The sequence below is a fragment of the Lathyrus oleraceus genome, chromosome 3, assembly GCF_024323335.1.
Source record: "Lathyrus oleraceus cultivar Zhongwan6 chromosome 3, CAAS_Psat_ZW6_1.0, whole genome shotgun sequence".
In the NCBI taxonomy this organism is placed as follows: domain Eukaryota; kingdom Viridiplantae; phylum Streptophyta; class Magnoliopsida; order Fabales; family Fabaceae; genus Lathyrus; species Lathyrus oleraceus.
The window spans coordinates 276072004-276082174 of record NC_066581.1 but is presented as its reverse complement, the minus strand read 5'-3'; the positions used below and the strand labels follow the sequence as shown (position 1 = coordinate 276082174).

Here is a 10171-nt window from a genome sequence, read left to right as displayed (position 1 = left end):
TATTTTGCACTTGCCTCAGATGCCTGCTTTCATGGAGAACCGACAATGTCTACGGTGGTCCCAAAGACTTATGTCTCTCACTAATGATGATATTGTTTGGTATGATTCTGCATTGGGTAGCTTGGACATTATTGACAGTTGTGGTGAATTCTCTAATGTGCCTCTTATTGGTACACAAGGAGGAATCAACTATAACCCTGCTTTGGCTCGTCGTCAACTTGGGTTCCCCTTGAGAGATAAACCTAATAACACTCAGTTTGAAGGTCTATTCTATCAAGAGGGTAAAGATCCCCAACATTTGAAGCAGAGGATGATACACGCTTGGCATAATATGCATAAGAAAGCAAGATCTGAGCTTGGTCCATGTAACTGTGTAGCTTTGGAAGCTTACACTATTTGGGTGAAGAAGAGAGCTATGGAGCTGAAGATGTCGTACGCCTATGAAAAACCTATGTATTTGTTTATGACTAAGCCATCAACTCTCCCTAACCAAGATGTAGAGGAGTTGGAAGATGCACTTACCAATATGAAGCAAGAGAGAGATGTGTGGGAAGAACGGTTCCATGCTTTGAGTCAAAAGCATGAAGACTTGCAGCTTGAGTCAAAAGATAAAGATGCACTTATTGAGATTCTTGAAGACCGTGCAGTGAAGAGACGGAGAGAGCCAGAGGGTATATCTTCCTCTAGTATGCCTCAGTCTTCCGGTGCTTGGAAGAAGATTGTTGATCAACTAGTTCTTGATAAGGCTCAGATGAAGACATCCTTTGAGTCCGAGATTCGACGCATCCGAAGGAAGTATGCACCCATAGCCAGATCATCTGATGTAGTTTCTAGGGATCCTTAGGGTGATAGTTTCCTTTTCTCTTGTATTTGTATTTCGGTTTCTGAAATTGTACTCAGTGTAATCCTTCCAAAAATTTATGAATAAAAAGAGATTTTATGGTCAATCAAATTATTATTATTGTTATTATTTGATCATATATATTTACAAATAGGACTTCATATGTTCCTTGAAATTAAAAACAATCAAAAACATTGCATTTTATGCATCATTTGCATAACAGGTTTATATCGCCAGATGTCTTATCAGTTCTTCTTTTGTGCATCAGCCAAGCTGACTCACCGTTATAATACTCGCGCTAATCAACCAAAGAGAATGGAGAATCTAGAGCAAGAGAACCAAGAGCTAAAGGATGAGATCGTCAGGCTTACAGTGCTGATGGAATCTGTGATTGCTGCCCAGAATCAGTCATCACCAACTCCTGTAACTCCTCCTCCTCAGAGGACTGTCATTTATGAGGTTGCTACCTCAATTGTTCCTCTTGCTGCTTCCAGTTAATCCAATCCTTCTATGCCTGCTGGATTCCCTTGGGGAATGTCGTCAAATTTTATGCCAGAAGAGTATGCGCATATATTTTTTTCTCTACCGGCATCTAACCCAGTCATGTCAGTGCCACCTCTGGTTGTTCACACTCTTCCTCGTGTTAAGGACTCTATCTACCACTCTGAGGGTCCATATGTGTATGAGAAGATGGATGAAATGAAATATCAATTCCTCGAGTTACGCAAAGAGTTGAAGACTCTGGAAGGGAAAGACTTGTTTGGGAAGAGTGTTGTTGAACTCTGCTTGATCCCTAATGTTAAGATCTCGGTGAAATTCAAGGTCCCAGACTTTGAAAAGTACAAAGGGAATACCTGCCCACTAAACCATCTTGTTATGTATGCCAGAAAAATGTCTACTCATACTGATAATGATCAGTTGTTGATTCACTATTTCCAAGACAGTTTAACTGGAGTTGCCTTTAGGTGGTACATGGGTTTGGACAAAGCAAACATCTTTACTTTTAATGACTTAGGCGAGGCCTTTGTTAAGCAGTATAAGTACAATATGGATATAGCTCCTGATAGATACCAGTTGAGGTCTATGTCTCAGAAGGATAAAGAGACATTCAAAGAATATGCCCAGAGATGGAAAGAACTGGCTGCCCAGATAAGTCCACCTCTTGAAGAGAAGGAAATGACGAAGATCTTCTTGAAGACGTTGAGTTTGTTTTATTACGAACACATGATTGCAAATTCCCCTAATGACTTTACCTAAATGGTAAACATGGGGATGAGGCTAGAAGAAGGAGTTCGTGAAGGACGTTTGTCTAAAGAAGAGGCATCAGCCAGCAAGAAGTACGGCGGTAGTTTCTCTAAGAGGAAGGAAGGAGAAACTAATTCAGTATCAATAGGGAGGCAGATGAGGCCTCATGTCATAAAGAGTTCTCAACCCCGTCAACATCAACATCAAGTTTCCTCAGTAATTTCGGTTTTTTCTAACAATTCTAATCAATCAGTTCCAATTCAGCAACGACAATAGCAACAACCGCAACAAAGAACCAACTAAAACAACAACAATAATCACCAACAAAATTTTAAGAGGAAGAAGGTATCCTTTGACCATATTCTTATTACTTATGCAGAGTTATACCCATCATTGGTTCTCAAGAATCTCATCCATCCAAGAAATCCTCCGCAAATTCCTGAGCCACTACCATGGTGGTTCAAGCCTGATCTTTATTATGCTTTTCACTAGGGAGCCCCTGGCCATAATATAGAGAATTGTTATCCTCTAAAATATGAAGTTCAGAAGCTGGTAAAGAGTGGTATGGTGTCCTTTGAGTACAGAGCGCCAAACGTGAAAGCCAATTCGTTGCCTGCTCATGGTAACACTTCTGTCAACATGGTGGACGGTTGTCCAGGGAATTTCCGAGTTTTTGATGTGAGACATATCCGAAGATCTCTGGTGGAGATGCATAAGACTTTGTGTTTAATCAGTGACTGTGAACATGGCTATGATTGTTGTGTAATTTATAGTGTGAATCCCCGTGGGTGTATGATTGTTAAGAGAGATATCTAGAACTTGATGGATGAGAATGTAATCCAGATTTAACAGTCGATGGATATGGGAGATGATGTGAATGTCATTGTGCCAGTGTTCAAGACCTCTGAGCGGGTAGTCATTCAGTTTGATAGCAGCAACAACAATAATGTCAATAGATCGGTATCACCGTTGGTCATACGGTTGGCGGGCCATATCCCTTACTCATCCGATAAAGTTGTGACATATCAGTATAATGCCACTATGATTGAAAATGGTCAAGAGGTTCCTCTACCAGTTGCAGACTCGGTGGTAAACATTACAAATATTGGGAAGGTGACCCGTAGTGGTCGTGTGTTCAGTCAAGTATTTCTGAAGATAGTAGAAGATGTTTTAGTAAGTAAGAAGGCAGAGATTTCGGTAGCAAATCCGGTTAGTGCTCCAACATGTCGGTCTGGTGAGTCCAGCAAGTTGAAGACTAATGATGATGATGAGGTGTTAAAGTTAATCAAGAGAAGTGAATTCAATGTTGTAGAGCAGATGCTCTAGACTTCATCAAAGATATTCATGTTGTTACTGCTGATGAATTTCGAAGTGCACATAGAAGCATTGTAGAGAGTGTTGGAACAGGCTTATGTTGAGCATGATGTTACCGTGGATCAGTTCGACCACATAGTTGCCAATATGACTTCTTGTAAAAAATTGAGTTTTTGTGATGAAGAGCTTCCCGAGGAAGGTAGGAATCACAATTTGGTGCTGCATATTTCTATGAATTGCAAGGAGGACGCTTTGTCCAATGTGTTGGTTGATACAGGGTCATCATTGAATGTGTTGCAAAAATCAACTTTATCAAGACTTTCTTATCGAGGCTCCCCAATGAGGTATAACGGTGTAATTGTCAAAGCGTTCGAGGATTCTCATAAAACTATCATTGGTGAAGTGAACCTTCTAGTGAAGATAGGTTTGAGTGATTTCCAAATTACTTTCCAGGCAATGGATATCCACTGGCCTACAACTGCTTGTTGGGAAGGCAATGGATTCATGAAGTTGGAGTTGTGACGTCTACTCTTCACCAGAAGCTGAAATTTATGAAGAACGACAAGCTTGTCGTTGTTGGTGGAGAGAAGGCATTATTAGTGAGCCATTTGTCATCTTTCACATATGTTGATGCTGAGGTGGAGGTTGGAACACCATTCAAAGCCTTATCTATTGTTGATGAGTTAAAGAAAATTGGGGCACCCATGTCTTCTTTAAAAGATGCGCAAGAGGCTATTCAGGTTGGCTGCAAGATGCGCAAACCCATTGAATACAATGATCCTACTGTTGGTGTAAGCCCTAGAGGCCAATACTTTTGGTACTTGTATCGCATTATTTATTAATAATAAAAGGATTTTTCTTTATTATGTTTGTCTAATAAAGTCCCTAGAATAGATAGTCCATTTAATGTATCAAGTGTGACTTAATCATGAGATCACATTAAACATAAGGACACTATTCTTAAAGTATCCATAGTCGAGCTTTATTGTGAACTGGGATAACATTAAAGCATTAAGACTATTATGTATATAGACTGATGATCACATCTCATGGATCATGGATAAGGAGTTATCAACTCTTAAACATAGGTATGAATATTAAGAGTAATATTTATACTGGATTGACCCGATATGAGAATACTATATAGAATGTTATGCAAAGTGTCATAAGTTATTCTCCTGGTGATAATGGTGTATACCAACCACCCTTCGACCTGAAACCACTATGGACCCTATATGTAGAGTCGAGTGCCTTATTGTTGATCAAACATTGTCCGTAATTGGATGACCATAAAGACAGTTGATGGGTACTCCACGAAGCATGCTAAGGGACATGAGTGACCTAGATGGAATTTGCCCATCCTGCGTAACAGGATAAATGTCTATGGGCCCAATATTGAACTGGACAAGGATGACACGGTCTATGCATTGTGTTCAATATAGACATAAGGGCAAAAGGATAATTATACACATAATTATTATCACAGAAGGATTTGTCAGATCAAATGACATTTTTGTGTCTTGGGTAGCAGTGATGTGTTGCTAGATACCGCTCACTGTTTATTATGTTAAATACGTGATTTAATATAATTATCAATGCCGCGAAAACCTACAGGGTCACACACAAAGGACGGATTGATGAGAGATAGAGTAACTAAGGAATACCGTAATGTACGGTGCCCTTAAGTGAATTGTAGAACATTGTAAAGTACGGTGTACTTAAGTAGAATACGAAATATGGTAAGGTACAACGCGCTTAAGTGATTTTGGCATATTATAAGATATAGGCCACATACACTTGAGTGGGTTTTTAGCTTGCAACCCACACAAGTGGTTCTATAAATAGAACCCTTGTGTAGAAGCATGAGTGCAGTTGCAATTTCGTTCTCTCTCTCTCTCTCTCTCTCTCTCTCTCTCTCTCTCTCTCTCTCTCTCTCTCTCTCTCTCTCTCTCTCTCACACACACACACACACACACACACACACACACACACACACACACACACACACACACACACACACACTCACTCAAAGCCTTCATTCGTAGCAGCTAGCACTGAGATTGAAGGAATCTATTCGTGTGGACTGAGTAGAGGCGTTGTCATTGTTCAACGTTCGTGATCGCTCCATAGATCTGCATCAAAGGTTACAATCGCCACAAGAGGTAACGATTCTATCACTGATCATGCCCATTCGTAAGGATCATTAAAGGAGAAATTTTAAATTCCGCTGTGTTTTGGATCGTCCTTCTCCTTCACCTACTCCCTCTCCAAACTTTGATTTCCCTATGTTTGAAGCTGAGGAAGAGATTGATGATTGTCATACCCCAATTTTGTCCAGATTGTTTTTAGCTTTCATAGGTGTTTATAACCATAAAGCATGATGCACAGAATTAAGACTTGAGAATTTCACTAGAGGAGGAGATTAGGTTTCTTCTGGTCATCACCTTAACCTTAGGGTTTTACCCGGGATCAAACCCTAATTCCCATATCTCGTTGCATTGTGGATTTAGACCATATTACATCTGGAAATTCATAATGAATCGAGATTCTTTGATAAATAAGAAGCTCATTCTACATGTACTTAGTGATCAAATGGGTCTCTAGATTGGTGTATACTTGTTTAAAAAATTGGACTAGTTCTTACAGGGACCCGATTGGTTGTGATCATCTATTCCTTGTGGTATGCATCATCGTAGGCCATATCACCACTTACTTTATCTTCAAGTCACTTTGAAAACTTGCACATCATTGATTCAAAAAGCAGTGCATGGTTCGTAAGTACAAGTTATGCTTTACGAAAAGTCGCTTGAGGGATTAGTGTACAAGTTGGCGCGTAATTGAGGACTATTGCATTTGTATGTTGAATTGACACTTGTCCACCTAGTTTGACTTATAGTCAATGTTGACTTTTTTGGTCAAGCATTTGACCAAAAGTCAACTAATTAGTGATGATTGACCTAAGAGAGATTCATAACATTCCATTGCATTTTTATAATTACCATTGTTGATATGCTTAGGACATGCCATGAGAATTTCCATTAAATTAAGGTTTGAAGTCCATATTTTACTATTTGTGCTAGGTGGAATTTTGACCACTTTGTACAACTTCATACAGAATTATTAAAAGAGTATTTCGTTTTGATCTTTGAACCGCTGAACTCTAATCAGAGAGTTTCACATGTTCTGAATTCACAAACATATGATAGTAAGAGCCCATGTTTATTTCCTTGCTAACGTATAAGTACTATTCAATTCCCGGATTTTGTTACAAATGTTTAAAAAAACATATCATGTATGCAGCTTCAATACACTTTTTGAAGCATTATTACATAATTTGAGGCAGGAAGAAAGACAGAATGAGCATCTTGAAGAGGAAGCTCATCCATGTATGCTCAAGGGATTCCAAAATGCCATGATCCGCAGAGGGTGCCGGCAAATGCTCCATTTCCATTGGTCCAAGGAATGATGAATGAAAAGGATTGGAGGGAATGATGCCTCTTTCTTTAAAAAATCATCTGTTAGAACATGTTTACAACCGAAAGCATCCATCAATTAAGAGTCACCTTAGTATCATCCGCATGATTGGCACAAGGGAATGCTAATCACAACCTGTCTAAAATGAAGAGGTTTTAGGATATCAGGATCAAAAATTCTATATGCAGAATATGATCTTTCAAGAGTAACTTTGACAATCTTCAAAATTAGAAGACTCTGTTGTTAAGACTGCAAACTGCAAAAAGGAAACAAGTTGTTCAAAGCCACGCTGTCGCCATAACCGCACAGAGGATTACCAAAATGAATGATAAATCAATTTAGACATAGAAGAGGCAAGCATCATGACATACCAAACCAGCATGCACATAACCTGCAAGAAAACCATAAGCCAAGCAATCAACATAATATGAGTAGAATACAAACAGATGAAGAACAAGTCACTCTTTTCCAAGGATTTCGTGCACAAACTCATATGGTTTGAATTATTAACGGAACAATGAGATTTGGATCCAGACATACGTGTTTCAAGAAGCCATTAACGAAAGGACTTCACACCGTTAGTTATAGTAATTATAAGACCTAAATTACGGCACGAATCAAATCAAATCGTTTTCGTTTCAAAACTCCACATCAGTGAAAAACCAGGAAGACACGAAGCTAATTTTTTAGCCAAGGAAAATACAAATTATATACCATTTAAAACTCAACTTTCATGGCAGTAAGAATCAGCTTCTTACCACAGCAAGTACAGGTTTCACAGCAGTAAGAATTCAATGAAGGATTCAGCAAAAGTGGCCACGCGTTTGGAGAGATTTCACCATAAACAATTTCGTTTCTTACCACTTTCATTTTTGAGGGGACCACACCAGATCTGTGAGAAATCCAATTCTAAAGGAATGATTCCTTTCACCCCTTCCAGCTCATGATTGAAGGACCACCCATTTCGACTCTATATAAGAGACATCTAATCATTGGAAGAAAAAACCCTGTGAAGAACGCTGTTACACTGCAGAAAATGATCCAAAAAACCCTCATTAAAGCTCCAAAAAACCAAACTTGTTCAAAGTTTTTTTTCCCAATAGAAAACTTTGAAACGAGTGAGCTCAAAACTCAACCTCATCACGACGAAAACTCACCCAAGACGCAGAGAGGAGAGAGGTTCGATTGAGTTTAAAATGCAATAGATTTCATGCGTTTATTATGTGATTGTTTTTAATGGAGATAATTACCTTTTATTATTAATTCATGCAATGATGGCTGGTGAGTTTTTTAAGGGCCACGCGTTTTCCCAATTAAGAGCCCGACTACTACGTGGAGAAGGACGAAGGTTTGCAAGTCACACGCGCAGGGCAGCTGTACAGCTTCCGCTTCGTTTCTCTGTTTCTGGGTGGATTTAGAAGGAGTTAGGCTTAAGGCCCACTCCAATCCATTTTTTTTATAATTCACTTTGAGCCGGTTGTCTCAAAGTTTTACCTTATACCCCAACATTTTATAAAAAATACCAATTTTATTCTTATATATTTTTAATTAATTTATTATTTTATTTTATAAATATTTTTAAAATTTTATTTTTGTGTACCGGAAGACTTTGCAAAAGAGTTCCGGTAGTCATTTTTCAAGTATTTTTAAATATTTTTTTATGTACCGGAAGACTTTGCAAAAGAGTTCCAATAGTCAATTTTTGTGTACAGGAAGACTTTGCAAAAGAATTCCGGTAGTCATTTTTCAAATATTTTTTTAACATTTTTTTTTTTGTGTACCGGAAGACTTTGCAAAAGAGTTCCGGTAGTCAAATTTTATGTACCGGAAAACTTTACAAAAAAGTTCCGGTAGTCATTTTCAAATATTTTTTTATCATTTTTTTGTGTACCGAAAGACTTTGCAAAAGAGTTCCGGTAGTCAATTTTTGTGAACCGGAAGACTTTGCAAAAGAGTTCCGGTACTCATTTTTCAAATATTTTTTGACTTTTTTTTTGTATACCGGAACACTTTGTAAAAGAGTTCCGGTAGTCAATTTTTGTGTACCGGAACTCTTTTGTAAAGTCTTCCGGTACATAAAAAAAGTTTAAAAAATACGTGAAAAATGACTACCGGAATTTTTTTACAAAGTCTTCCGGTATGTAAAATAAAATTTAAAAAATATTTAAATAATAAAATAATAAATTATTTAAAAATATATAAGGATAAAATTGGTATTTTTTATAAAATGTAGGGGTATAACGTAAAATTTTCCGGTTGTCTTGGATGATTAGGGAAGGCCCATTCCGAATTTCCTGTTGCTCTAGGGCCTCGTTTGGGCCTTTGTAATTAGAGTTTTGGGGCTTCACCCCCTTTCTATTTCACAAACACCCGATTTTACTTATTTGGTTTATGAATTATTTTAAATGTCTTAATTAAAAATTAAGATGATTATGATTAAATAATAATAGTAGAAATATTATTTAGTTTGATTTTGATTATTATTTTTTTAATCCATATCTTTATTTATTTCGTTAGAACATTATAATTAATTAAATAGTATATTAATTATAAATATTAGCAAATAATTCCTTTTTCTAAAAAGAATCCAGTCTTGGTCCAATGCCAAATATTCTCGTTTAAGGCTCGATTAATGCTAACAAGTTCAAATCCAAACCTTTTTCTTTATTAATGTACTCCTTACAATACTTTAAAATAAATCTTATATGAAAAGCAGGGTAGGAGGCGTCCGCTTCACTACCTCTCGAGTATTCGAATGATTGACGTTCGCCATATTGCTTGAATTCTTGTCGTCCGATTAAAACCTCAATTATACAAATTCAAAACAAATTCCAAATTAAATACAAATTCTAAAGAATATTCTTTTATAATTTAAACTTCGGATGAAAAAGAGAATAGGAGGCGCCTGCTTCACTATCTCTCGAATATTTGAATGATTGGCGTTCGCCATATTGCTCAAATTTCCGCCGTCCGATTAAAACACTCTAAATAAAGTTGGATAATGGAATGGGTGGCGTTCGCCTCATTATTCCTTGAGTAAGCAAGTGGGAGGCGTTCGCGTCACCACCATGCATATTCGATTTCCGTAAATAACTTTCAATAATAAATTAAAACGAAAAAGGGAATATGAGGTGCTCGCCTTGTTATTCCTCGGAAGAATTGAACGATTGGTGTACACCATATTGCTCAATCTTTCGTCGTTCTTCTTATAAAAAATACCAGATGCACTAAATTAAACTTTTCGCCCCGTGCAACCAACAACTTAACTCTTTTCAAAAAGAACATTGTTTAATCCTT

General features: G+C 37.5%; 1 long non-coding RNA gene across 6 annotated transcripts; it reads right to left on the bottom strand.

Annotated features, from left to right (window-relative positions):
* Positions 1 to 6600: 6600 nt before the first annotated feature.
* On the bottom strand, positions 6601 to 8112 carry LOC127126972 (uncharacterized). Of its 6 annotated transcripts, none has more exons than XR_007805175.1 (3): positions 7589 to 8112; positions 7246 to 7265; positions 6601 to 7130 (listed from the first exon to the last, which is right to left on the bottom strand). It is a non-coding gene; the product is annotated as an uncharacterized LOC127126972 (long non-coding RNA). The 6 variants fall into 6 exon arrangements; XR_007805173.1 differs by having other exon boundaries at positions 7633 to 8112; XR_007805174.1 differs by having other exon boundaries at positions 6601 to 7265.
* Between the last annotated feature and the right edge of the window lie 2059 nt (positions 8113 to 10171).